The 14,222-nt window shown below is 41.6% G+C and overlaps 1 protein-coding gene across 1 annotated transcript in view; it reads left to right on the top strand.

Annotated features, from left to right (window-relative positions):
• LOC147716750 (dehydrogenase/reductase SDR family member 4-like) overlaps positions 1-14,222 on the top strand; it is a 254,741-nt gene that overhangs the window by 225,188 nt on the left and 15,331 nt on the right. The window lies entirely within an intron of this gene.

Below are 14,222 nucleotides of genomic sequence, written 5' to 3'. Positions count from 1 at the left end.
TGTGTTGGCACCAAGCTGGGCTCCCATGAATAGCAGAGTGAATTCTCTGGCACCATGCTCGCCCTAGCCAAGGTTGGCAGGGAGGTAAGTGACGGAGTGGAGCGTGGGAAGTAGAGAACCAGTCATGGTTCAGCATTGTTGGGGAGAAGAGAACATGTTTTAGGCTTGACTAGAGAGCGATGGTTAACCAGATGCCGAAGATATTAGGAAAGTTAATAAACAAGTGTTTACAGGGCTGTTTTAAGACTTGATAATTGCAAGTGGGACTTGGGCTGATTATGGGATTTCGAGTCATTTTAAAGTGGCTTAAGATGCTTGGAGTCCTGCAAATGAGAACAGCCCCATATACATATCTCTTGTTGGTTGGAGTCCTCTGCCCTTTAATTTAGAGAAAAGTATCTTGTGGATCTGCCGCTCAGAGTGTTGAGCTGATGGTGCTGAGAGGCACTTAATGAGGACCACTGGAACAGGTATGGGTTTGTTGCAGCTGTGATTGATCGCTAGTAGAGTTGGGGTCTGGGTAGATAGATAAACGTCTGCTCCCCTAATGGAAGGGTATATAAATACAACAGAGGCAGATAGGAGTATATTCACTGTATTCCAAATAGCTTAATTTCAGTTAATCTACAGAAGTGAAGTAAGAGAGAATAATAACTGTCACAATCAAAGACAAAAAATAACGAGACATGAAAAAATTTCTTCCAAAGAATATATAAACTTTTAGTAGCATCAATGCAGTTATAATGAATTTGTTTCACAACATTATTTTGTAATAGAATGTGCTAGGTGCTTCAGAGATCACACAGTGACAAGAAAACAAAAAAAACATTCTTGTACTGGTATATACAAGGCAGAAAAGTACCGTTAACATACTGACACCAGCGTGCGGGATCCACAGTTTGCATCCCATAAGACTATGCTAGACAACGCTTGACTCGTTTACATGGCGGTTGTGTCAACAGCATATTAACACTTCCTTATTAATGGGTCATCATCAGGAAAAAGCCTTCAAGCAACAATCATTGTATAAAGAAAATAAGATAAAATGTCTAATTAGACGCATAAATAGGCTGCATTTCACAGCCCAGAATACAGGAGTGTGTGAGTTAAAAAATTATTTACAGACATGATTGTGACAAGAATTCACAACTAAAGACCAGGGTATGAGTGACCCTGAAAGCAGTAAAAGAGCTTTTAGGGTAAGTGTTTCCAAGATATCAAGATATGAAGTGCCATGCAAATGAGGGACATGCAGTGATATGTATATTCAGTGCACAGACAAGATTCATATTTATTTCTAAACAAAATGCTTAGGGCAGTGGCGCGATAATACACAAACTTTGGTAAATGCATTAGGTTACACCTTTGTGATTAATGATAAACAGTTTTTTGTTGTAAGTTGTAGCTTGCTGAGTTGTTATTACAGAAAGTCTGTTAAAGTGTTAGGACTTGTTTATGTACAAAAAAGCAATATATTGTGCTGCTACTAGTGGTATAGTGTGGGTAAGAAATAGCAACATTTTGAAAAATGAAAGAGGGAAAAAACAGAAATAATCGATGTGATAGCAATATAAAGGGGCATATTCACAATAAGTGGCGCATCCCTGCATATCAGCAGGGATGCTCCACTTATTGTGCGCCCTGCCTACGCCAACATGGTTGCGCTACATTTACAATGCGGCGCACCATGGGGCAAAAACGGCACAAATGCGTCACGCATCTGTGCCGTAAAAGTGTCGCATTGCTGGAGTTGCGTCGCAAGCATGACGCAGCTCCAGCAATGCTCGGGGGGCCCTATTATTCCAATGCTGCGTCAACCCTTACGCCTGCTTCAAGCAGGCGCAGGGTTTTGACACAGCATGGGCACCAAAATGACTGAGTGAAATCTTGTAGATTTCACTCACCCACTTTCAGGAGGCGTTCCTGTGCCGGTACGGCCCCCCCCCCTCCTCCCCCTGCGCAGGAACGCCTCCTTCTGGAGCAGAGCTTTACAACGTGACGCATCTCCCAGATGTGTCACATTGTAAATAACACGCACCATTGTGCATCTTTTGCGCCGCAGCTGCGTCACTAAAGTGAAGCCACGGTAGTGCAAAAGCAGCGCCAGGGGCTTGTAAATATGCTCCATAGTGTTTAGATGAGTTCTGACGACTTTTGGCCCAAGTGCCATTGCACATGCAGAACCATTATAATCACATCCCTAGTGCCTACTAGATAACTGCACTTGTGACTGCTCAATTAGTAGTAAAATGTAGCAATATTCTGCGTTTAGTGGGATCCCTAGAGTTTTTAGCCCCGGTACCACTGCACCTGCTGCACCATTCAAATCAAGCCTCTTTAACTGCAAGATAACTGTTATTGTGACTGCCTGTATTAAGAGGAGTTCTGACAACTTTAGGGCCCGGTGCTACTGCACCTGCTGCGCCATTCAAATCATGACCCTATTGTTTACAAGGTAACTGCACTTGTGGTTGCGTGTTTAGAAGTAATATATAGCAATATTAGATTTTTAGAGGGGTGCCTGGAGCTGTTGGTCCCTCTGCCTCTGCACCTGCTGCACGATTGAAATCATGACCCTTGTGTTTGCTAGAAAACTGCACTTATGAGTGACTGTTTAGAAGTAAAATATTGCAATATTCAGTGTTTAGTGGAGTCATGGCAACTTATGGCCCAAATACGAATTACACAAATACGAATGAACACAGTAATCCAACCATGGGAACTGATGAGAGTTCACTTTTGAGATATATTAAATTCAAAAAACTTCAGAAGCACAGCACAAGCGTTGTGCAGGCGAAACCTAATAAAGGGCCCACAGTTCATTAGAATGAAAAAGTTCCATTTAATGTGGTACTTAATAGGATTGGCAAAAGTGCAAAACATGAGAGAGGTAAAGAAACCGACAGTGACCGATCCATGCACTGAATAAAATTGAGTGGTGTGCGTGCGGCCTGGAACCCATTGCTAAGGTGGATTGGCGTGTCAGGCTTGAGCACCCAAGCAATATGAATCAATATGAGGCTGATAAATAAGAAACAATTATTTTAGAAGGTGGGTGAAAAATGTAAGTGGCCACAGTAAAAATAAAATGTTGGGAATTCATTGTAGATATGGTAAAAAGGCTACTGCATGCCAAAGGGGATGAACCTAATACCAGACATCCTATCATAGACGAATATGTCTACCATCTGTTTTTTTGGTGGGGGGGTTGTGATTTAAAGTCTTCTTTAATTGTAAAGTCAGTTTTATTTTAGAAATATGTTCAATATTTTCCAATACAGCAAACAATTAGTGCACGTGCCCCAGTTATAGCAGTCCAGTCCAGTAAACTAATACTTTTAGGTGATTTTAATCTTCATAATAACGATCCCCTTGATTAAAATGCCACAGAATTAAAAGATATTCTAGCAGCATACAGTCTTCACAAACAAGTATTTAAACTTAGCCATCAGACAGGACATACCTTGGATCACTTTACGTCAACAATGACACGTTCAAGTATTGCAATGCTCATAAACTAACATAGTCAGATCATCGAGCAGTAGTTTTTGCTATTCCAATTAAATCACATTTGTTCAAAGAGACCCTCGGTGTAATAAAGAACTTTCATCAGTGAGAAAACATGGATGCTGACAAACGTAGCAAAACACTAATTAATACTTAGCTACCACTATCAGTAGATATCAATGCCAACATGCCGGATTTTATTAAGTGGATAAAAGCAGCCCTGAACAAGGTCCTTCCAAAATATACCAGCATCTCCCATCGGGTACACCTGCTCGCTCCCAAGAGCGGGCATTAGGGAAGCAGGTATCAGGAAGAGGCTAAAAATGAAACAGAGAACTTAAACACTATAAACAACTGTTGACCATGACCCACAATGATTTTTACTCAAATTGCAGCTGTCAGGAAAAGACCACGTCTTTGCGATCTGCATGTGCTTGGACACAGGATTGGCTCATATTAAAAAAATTCCCCCATCCGAGGAGTATCGCCCAAAAATGGCAACCTGTTTTACAAATAACATCTCTAGCTTCCTGTTACTTTTCTGATTCCTGACGCTATGAGTAGTGCTTTTGCAGAAGATTTCGCCATCTCCTCGACCACGATAATTTGACAATTCAGAGAGCTGAACCACTTTTCTACTGATTACAGCAGAAGCCGTTATGAATTGGCTCTGCACTCTCATATATTAAATTGGGCTCACCATGGGACCCAATGCCAGCCAAACATCTCACAATAATTGGAAAATCCATTGCTCCCATAATGACTATAATACATAATCAATCCTTAAAGATGGGCCTGGTGTCTCAACTCTGTAAGGCGACAGTGGTCTAACCTCTTTTAAAAAAAGCCACCATTGTATAAAACTAGCTGTGCAAACTACAGACCGATCTCCTTGGTGCTGTTAATGGCAAAGATCCCAGAGAACTGGGTTAATATACAGCTGTCACAGTACATAGAGGATAACCATCTTCTTCACAGATACCAGTCTGGCTCCTGACCAAAAATGAGCATGTAGACGGTTTTGATCACTGCATCCATTGACATAAGAAAGGCCCTGGACACAGGTGGACCAGATGGCCTGATTCTCTTGGATCTATCAGCAGCATTCAACACTGTCTCCTATAACATCCTGCTTAATTGCCTCCACAATTCAGGAGTGAAGGGTCAAATGATCAGATGGTTTACATCTTTTCTTATGGACAGAAACCAAATAGTTGTCCTAGGTCAATTCCAGTCGGAAGCAGTACCCCAACCATGGGGTTTCCCACAGGATCAGGCTTGAAGCCCCACTCTTTTCAACCTCTATGTTGCACCTTTTGCAAATTTAATTGAGTCGTTCTGTCTGTATTCTTACACCTATGCAGACGGCACCCAACTAATTACAATCATAAATAAGCACAACCAGCTTTGCTGTCTTTTCAACTTTTATCAGACACCCATATTATTTTTAAGGTCTGTCACTTCTCAAATGCTGCAATGGGAGTAAGAGATTCCATGGTTGAATAATTATGCTGCTAGCCCTTGACTTTTATAATATGTCAGCTGTTGTAGAATATTTTATGCAAGCCCAATTTCTATCCTGTACCATGTATCTTATCTGTTTTTATGTATCTTATTCATGAAATGTTTTTCATTGCTTTGCATGTGGCATGTGCTTTTATGGTTATAACATTGATTGAAAAGGGTAGTGATAAATTCATCTTTACGAGTAAGGAGGATTTATCATTACCATTCCAGTGATATGAAACATGACAAATTCACTTCTTCTCAATCATGAGTTACAGCTGATAAGTGTAATAAGGAATTCCCAATGTTAACCTATGAGAGAGGTAGGCATCACAGTAGTGAAAAATGAACGTGGATGTTTTTCACTACCAGGACATGCAAAACTTAAATGTACATGTCCTACCTTTTGAATACACAGCACCCTGCCCTATGGGCTACCTAGAGCCCACCTTAGGGGTGAATTATATGTAATAAAAGGAGAGCTTAAGGCTTGGCAAGGGGTTTTAAATGCCAAGCTGACATCGCAGTGTAAACTGCACACACAGGTTCTGCAGTAACAGGAGTGAGACCTGTTTAAAGTTCTAATTGTGTGGGTGGCAAAATCAGTGCTGCAGGCCTACTAGTAGCATTTAATGTATAGGCCCTTGGTACAGGTAGTGCACTCTACTTGGGACTTATAGATAAATACAATTTGCCATTTGTGAATAAGTCAATCAAACCATGTTTTAGGGGAGAAGAACATGCACTTTAGCGTTGGTTGGCAGTGGTAAGGTGCTCAGAGTCGTAAGGCCAACAAAAAGAATTCAGCAAAATTGAAAACGATCAGGCTAAACATTTGGGGGAAGACCACCCTAAGGTGGTCAGGTCTAACAAGCAACTAGGCTAATCCTCGTCATACCAAAAAGAGAGCACATATCTCAACATCTGAGATCACTTCATTGGCTCTCAATTGAGAAAATATGCACTTTAGGGCTCTTTGCTACTGTCAGAAAGCTATGCATTCGGAGAAGAATGCGAAGTATTACATATCAGATCTCTTTTAGAGATATACTTCAACCAGAGCACTATGCTCTGCTTCTGTTTTCTAGTTAATGTGCCGAAATTACGAAAAGCCAGGATGGAAGGTAGAGCATTAGCAGTTGTGAAAACAAAAGCATTGAATGCTCTATCCTACTCAAAACTGCCAAATAACTTTCAGAAACGCTCTCAAAATATTTCTATCTTAAATGTGCCGGCTCAGAGGTATCCAGATCTTAGTATTTGTGCAGGAGACCTTTGGGTATTTGTGCGTTTAATAAAACATAAACTAAACTAAACTAGCGTATCTGTGGTTCAGTAAAATGTGTCAATCATGCAACCCGGTGTCATACTCCACAACAAAACAAATCATTATAGCAACCATGTCCAGAGGGACATTTTAGTTATACCAGGTGAGCCTTTGGTGATGATAGTGAAATCATCATCATTTACCATATATTAACACCTCTGAGCAATTAGCCAGGTGCAATGTACATTGGGGCACAGAAATCTGTAAACAAAGCATCAGCCGCACATACATTGTAGTGAAAGGTGGTGTGGTCATAAGTATATCAAGTAAATACGCATCAACCCATCACAATGTATAAACTAGGGACATTTAAAACAGCCACCGGTAATGATGATACTAGTTAACAGAAGCAGTACAAATACAAAAAGAAAATGGGAAAAGAAAAAGAACAGTGCACTCTCCAAGTCATAAAGTAAATCTGGGGATATGGACCCTCATATGTTACAATGAGTTAAAAAGCCATTCCATTCAATATCATGTGCAGAGCTAATTGTCCCTCGAATGTGAGGGCATCCACAGTGAAGGTTTAAAAGGGCTAATTGTCTTTGGGCACCCACTGTCTTATCAACTACAACTCACGAGGATAAAACTATTTGGATGTAGCATCTCCAGGCTCTGCAGTGTTTTCCGGCAAGCTTGGCCCACAGAGCCCTGATGCCTGAATGAGTTTCCGGAGGTGGCCAAGACCGAATCCAATTTTCCCCTGTTTTTTCATAAATGTATGAAATGGGGCCCATATATTTTCAAACTTGAAAACTCTGTCCCTCACCCTCAATTTTTCCACAGACTACAGGGGCTACACAGTGGGCACCCACATCTGGATTTTTGGGGCCACCTAAGCTTGCTACTGTCAGGTGATCGTTAGTCACATGGCAAGGCGAAGCTGAGTGAGTAGTCATCTCCAAGAGTCATCATCTGGTAATCAGAGTGTTTTCTTGTATTCCCAGAAATTGTGTTGTGAGGTCCATATGTAAGGTGACATTTGTTATATCTTTTATCTGTAGCACACAGCTTTCCAGAATGTTTGAACTCAATCACAGAATCACCACATATGCAGCATCATCCCTCGCTTAATCTTGCAATGGCAGCATTCTGGGGAAGAGGTATAAATAGTGGCCAAGCAGGCTGGGGTTAGGTACCATGTCAGGAGTATTTTATAACAATTTTATTTTTTTTAACAGAATTTTTTTATTAGTTCAAATAATACAAACATGTCCCAAATAGGTTTGTCGGTATATAAATGTAAGAACAAGTCATCACATAGACATTCAGGAACAGTGCACTGCTGCATATCAAAGAAAACAACCATTCAATAATTAAACAGTAACTTTCTCTCCTCCCACCCATCCCCTTATTAATATCCCTGGGCCCCTACCTTATTAATTCAAAAATCATAGAACACCATTAAGCCCGGGGCCAAAGAAAAGAATAATATGATGCGCCGTCAGTGCACCTTCCACCCCAAGGTACATATGTTCAAAAATTGCTGCTACGTGCTTCCCTCACCAGATATATCATTAATGCTGTTGCATGTTTCCCTCACCAAATATAGCTTCCATGCCAGGTTCCCTAAGACAGTTAAGTGAATGGTCCCAAGCTAGACCCCTTTCCATTGATCCCCTACCCTTCCTCACCTCGCTGAGCGTCCTACTGCATCAGTTCCTCCCATCATTTGGCATACCTAGGAGCCCTAGTGGCTTTCCATTGCATGGTAATCTCATGCCTAACAAGGACCAGAGCCAAATCTATGAACCTTGTAGTAGTCTTGTGTTTTGCAGGCCCTGGTAAGCCCCCCAAGAGACATGTCAGGGTTGCACAGTCAATTGATCTCTGGGTCACCTCTTTAACACAAATCACTACTTCCCTCCAGAAATCCTACATTAGGAGGCAGGACCACACCATATAAAGCATCTCCACTCCTTGTTCTCTGGATCAAGGGCAGGCCGCATACGCAGCATGGAAGACCAGAGAAATGTTACCCAAGGTTAGATACGCCCTGTGCAGATAATAAAAGTTAATCAACTTAAATCTATCTTTTCTAGATACTGTATAGGTGCAAGCAAGTATATTGCCCCAACCTGCCTCTGGAATTGGAAGTGCTAAGTCTTCATCCAAGCCACACTAAGAGTTTAACAATATCATGCTTTAACACTTGATAAAAACACATCCACCGCACAACGAGGTACACAGCACCTGGAAAGCACTGTGTTGCGGGAACTCCTCCACACCCATGTCCCAATGAAGACTCACCTTGGCAACTACCACCCGATGCAGTAGAAACTGACCTCTCTGTACTTCAAAAGTCGCTGAAAAATCTTCAAACGTTAGTAGTTCCCCATCTCTTTAAAGGTCCCAGATCCCGTGTACCCCATCAGGAGATCATTCCACCAGGCCCCTCAAACCTTCTCCCTGGGTATTATGCTCCAGGCCCCTCAGAGGAATATCCGGGGCATAGGGCACAAGAACATGGGTTCATTGAAGAGCACAGCTCCTGCAGTGTCAGACGACCTGCTGGGCAGTAGAATTCTCTTGAGAGAGTCTCCTCGGAGTCAGGAGAATCTGGTACAATACAGAGGAATTTGGCAGCGACCCCACATTTGCCTCCTCAGGATGTCTCTGTGAATGGATCCATTGGGGAAATCACTGCAATTGGACTGCAGAATAGTAGGCCTCAAAATCTGGAAAAGAAAATCCCACCTCAGTTGTCGATCGTTGCAACGCCACTCTGCCCCTACCTGTTTCCTATATCAGACTGATCAACAATGAGCCAAGTTTGTGGAAGATCCTTCAGGGAATCACTATGGGCAGCGCAGAGAAGAAGTATACCAATCGAGGGAGTGCCACCATCTTTGCTACCGCTGTGCAGTCTTCCACCAATAGTGGTAGGGTCCTTCAGAAGTCCTTACTTGTGTGAACACGCCTAGTGACCATACCAATGTTATCCTTATGGTAAATTCTAACCCCAAGGTACTTTAAGCATGTCCCCTCCCAGGCAAGTCAATCTAGATACTGTGGTTGGGGTGCACCTTTGAGCAGTGGGAAAAGGTGAGACTTACTCCAATTGATGCAGAGTCCAGGTGCCTGACCAAAGCGCTCAAGAAGGACGATCACGTGAGGTAAATCCTTATTTGCATTTCTCAGGAACAACTTGCTGTTGGCACAAGGGGCCGAATAGTATGAAATGCCCTGTACTTCAAGTTGCCTGTAGGGCCCTCCAGCCCTCGTGCTACTAGCCAGTGGCTCAACTGCGATGGCAAATAACAATGGGGACAGGAGACATCCCTGTCAGGCTATTCTCCCCACCGCATAGGCATCCAAAATATGTCTTCCAGTCCAAACTCGGGCAGGGGGTACAGAATAGAGGAGTTTAGTTCATTGGACATTTGTTTAATTGCAGCCTGCACTTCCTGAAAGGAGGTGTCTTCACCCAGCTCCCCCGCCTCCTCACGGGTGACCAACGACAGTTCCACTGGGTCTAGGAAAGCGGAAATAAGCTTAGATGGCATCTCCAGAGGGGGTGCATTCGGTGCCTCAAAAGTGGCTGAACAAATACCTTAGTACCTGTGTTAGGGAATAGAGGGCTATATAGGTGTGGCTGCACATGTGTGTGTGTGTGTCTTGTAAAGCGCACTGCTACCCGGAGGCTCTTTGGCCTACCTACAACTTACCTCACAGGTGTATTATCCGTACCAAAATGTGGGTTAACACTTGAGAAATACCTATCACATAACAACTGAAGCTTGCAGTGACACTGCACAAAGTGTTCAGTAGAAGGGATCACTTATTTTTATTAATGACTATCTGTCTACATGGACAAGAAGGTTCTGTCATCATTTGACTACATATCTGAATGAGTGTATGAGAACACTTGTAGAAGCACCCTGAGAAGTTTAAGTATGTGACTGCCTGTATCAATAACTTTACAGCTCTAATTGTATATGTAAGTGACTGAACGAATACCTCTGTGCCTGTGTTAGGGAATGGAGGTCTGTATATGTGTGTCTGGAGGTGCTTTTCAGTCTCCTGCATACATACCTAGTTTCTGCAGAGTGGCTGAATGTATATGTAGTTCTGTAGCTGCCTCCCTAGGTGTCAGAGAGACTCTATGTTTTTATGAACACGTATAAGAGTTGCTCTAGTGCTGGCATACTCTGTGTAGTACTTTGGATAGAGGCCTGCAACTGCACAAGTAACTTAATGAACTGATAAGAACATCTCTCATCTTTTAAACACAAAGCACCAGGCTTTATGGCCTACCTACAGCATACCTAACAGGTGTCATGTGGACTAAAACATGGGTTTGACATAAGCATGGGCGTAAAATCTGTTACGCTCGCAGATTTTGCGGATTTTCGGTAAATTCGCAATCCACAAGATTCGTGAATTTCCCCCAAAATCCGCAAATTCGCACGCAGCGCATTTTTTTTCTTTGCGGTGTAAGTTCGCAATTGCGAACATGTAGGTGCGGTGGGCAGCAACAATCTCGCCCTCGCGAAATTACAAAAATTGCAATTCTGCACAAGAAATCTACTAGCAAGCAGCATAGACCTTCTGAAAATGATGATTTTTATCAGAATAACTCCTCAGGTTGACATTTGCCTGCACTTTTTTGGATTTGAGGCCTTTTGATTTTCTTTGGATAACTTTTGGATTAGAAATCAACTTTCTCATATAAGCTTGGTGGGGCATTACAGTTGCTGTAATGCTGTTCTGCAGAAAAACGAGTTTTGCAAAAGTGAAAGCAGGTTCAAAAGTTCAAACTCATCATTAGTAACCGTTCCCTGTAGTGCTTCCTGACAAGGGCCCCTCCAGAGTTCAGTTGCTAGTTGCAACAATTGTATGACCCTGCTCTGACCCTCACAGCAGGCTCATAGAATAGCTACAAGTAGGCCACAAAGGTCCTGGAAAAAAAAATTGCACTGCAACAGAAAGCAAATTACAGATAAGGAAGCGGGTGCCAGACTGGAATTTTAAAACAGTGACACATTAATAAATCAACCCCAAATTAATTCATGTCAGTTGAAGCAGGCAAGTGTGCTTGCTTTTTCCCCCCATAATCTACAGTGATGATGAACCAGAGGGTGGCATAAGGCATTGATGTACCAGAGGGTGTCATGGGTGAAACAGAGGGTGGCAGGGGTGAAACAGAGGGTGCTGGGAACCTGTGATGATGAACCAGACGTAGAAACAACATAATCGTGACCGTTGCGAGCCGACATGTAAGTTCGCAATTGCGAACTGTTACAAAACCCTCGCGAACTGTCAGAAATCCTTGCGAACTGGCAGAAATCCTTGCGAACACAAAAAAAATTCGCGAGAATTCGCGGATTTTGCAGATTGCGAGTTCGCAAATTCGCAAAATTCGCAAACGCCAGATTCGCAAATTTCGCCCATGCTTAGTTTGACAAATGAGAAACACCCATTGCATTCTAACTGAAACTTACAGTGAGAATGCACACATAAGGTGTGCAGTAGTAGGGATTACTCATCTTTAAAATACTATCTGTCTCCATGGTTCACAAGCTTCTGTCAGAGCTTGCCTACAAATCTGAGTGAGTTTAGGTGTACACTTGTCGTAGGGCCTGGGGATGTTTAAATAAATATGCTAGTATGTGACTCCCTGCTGTAATACATTTACAGCTCTCTAAATGTTTATGCATGTGCCTGAATAAATACCTCCATGCCTGTGTTAAAGAAATGAGGGCTATGTGGGTGTCTCTGCACTTGCCTTTGATTTACCTTCAGCAGTTTCTGCTAGGTCACTAAATGTATATCTGCTTCTGTAACTGCATGACTAGGTGACAGTCTGACTCTATCCTTTTGTGGACATGTATGTCATTTGCTTTACAGGTCACATACTGTATAGGGGTTTCAACTAACTAAAACATTAGTTATTGGCTTCTAAACAGCTTTTACTATCTTTTAGCATTCTCACATACACATCTACTTTTCAAATAATTTTTTCTGCAAAATAAATTATCACCCACATACCTAAAAAATGAGTTTGTCAATCGAATATATATTTTTGCTCTTATCAGATAGATTCAATACTCTCAGGAAATGTGAAAACTAAGCATAAGAATGGCACACCACTCTCATACAAAGCAACCATTAATGGCAACCTCTTCAACTTTACACTCTCTGTTAATGTGGAAGGCAGCAAATAAACCATGCCTTTCATGTTTTACTTTTTTAACTCCACTTCTGAATGGTTAGTATGTGTTAAACCTTTCATGCACTTTTATAAAGAAGCCCAATATGGTAGGTTATTTGTGAATATTAACAACTTATTTGGATCGTCACGATGAATTCGCAAAAAAAAACAGTAGTCCAAAGATATTATTTAGCTTGATAGTTTTATGGCTTTAAGACTACTACAAACTTTATTAGCAACCCCTCAATAGGAAATCAAGCTCCTCTGACACAACAATCAATGTAAAGGCATCTAACTTCTTAAAACAGACAACTCTTTCTTTAACCCTTTTGTTGCTAGGCCTTTTCCCCTCTGTGTTAAGCCTTTTTTGGCTATTTGGAGTAGTTCACAATTAGGTCCCTATAACTTTATGTCCACATAAGGTATCCATGCCAAATTTGTGTCCTTTTCTTCCAACATCATGGGGATTTCAAAGGTCCCCTTGGTTGTGAATTCCCCTGGAGAGGAACCAGAAATTAGCCAAATAAAGTTACATTTTGTTTTCTTGTAGAAAAAAGGGGAAAAGGCGCGCAGAAGAAAGTGTCTGGCTTTTTTCCTGCAATTGATATCAACAAAGGGTTTGTGGTGCTGAAATCACCATCTTCCCATCATACAGGGACAGGTAGACTTTTGTCAGAAAACCAACATTTTCTACACAGTGTTGGCATTTTACTGTGACATCGCCTATTTTGCTACTTTTTGTGTTTTCAACCTCCTTCCAGTTAGTGGTAGAAATGGGTGTGAAAGCAATAATGGATCTCGGAAAGCTATACATTTCTAAAAAGTAGACAAAATTCTTAATCCAGCAAGGGGTACTTTGTGTAGATCCTTCAAAGTTTTTTTTAAATAAAAACTATCAGTTAAAAGTAAGAAATATTGAAAATGTTTTGGAAAAAACAGCCATTTGTGCCAATGGTTTAACCTGTAACTTCTTTTAAGTATGACAGAATTTTTAAAGCAATATACCATTACATTTGCTGGACGTTTCTGGTTGAGGGGGATATATAGGACTTGTAGGTTCACCCACAACCCGAGGAACCCAAAGCCAATAACTGAGCTGCGTCCTGCAATGGTTTTTCATTGTGTACCGGGTATATAGCAATTCATTTGCAAAAATATAGAGTGAAAAATAGGTATCAAGGACACCTATGCATTTCCAAAATGTTTTTTTAGCAGTAGTTGTTTGCACATCCCCTAAATTGTGTGTACCCATACTAGCATGTGAATTATAGGACATTTTTCAAAGTGACTTTCTTTATACACATTGTGTTACATTTGGAAGGCAGAAAGTCAATAAATAATAACAGTTGCTCTACAATTCTGTGTTCCCCTAAGTCTCCCAATAAAAGTGGTATGACAAGAAATGGCCCACCACGCACCGTGGACAAAGCACATTTTGTCAGTGAAAACTGCCTCTTTTTTTGCAAATTGTCTAGCTGTGGATTTTTAACCCTAGCTCAGTCGACATCTAAGGAAACCCAGCAAACCTATACATTTTTTAAAAATAGACACAAAGGGGAATCCATGATGGGGTAACTTGTGTAGCTTTCCCCAGGTTCTCTTACCCAGAATCCCTTGCAAACATCAAACTTTGTGAAAAAAGAAACATTTTCCTCACATTTCCGTGATGGAACGGTCTGGAATCTGCGTGGATCCACAAACTTCTACCTGCCCCACATTTCCCAATGT

Source organism: Lissotriton vulgaris, chromosome 5 (assembly GCF_964263255.1).
Source record: "Lissotriton vulgaris chromosome 5, aLisVul1.2, whole genome shotgun sequence".
NCBI lineage: Eukaryota > Metazoa > Chordata > Amphibia > Caudata > Salamandridae > Lissotriton > Lissotriton vulgaris.
This window is presented reverse-complemented; position numbering and strand designations above follow the sequence as displayed.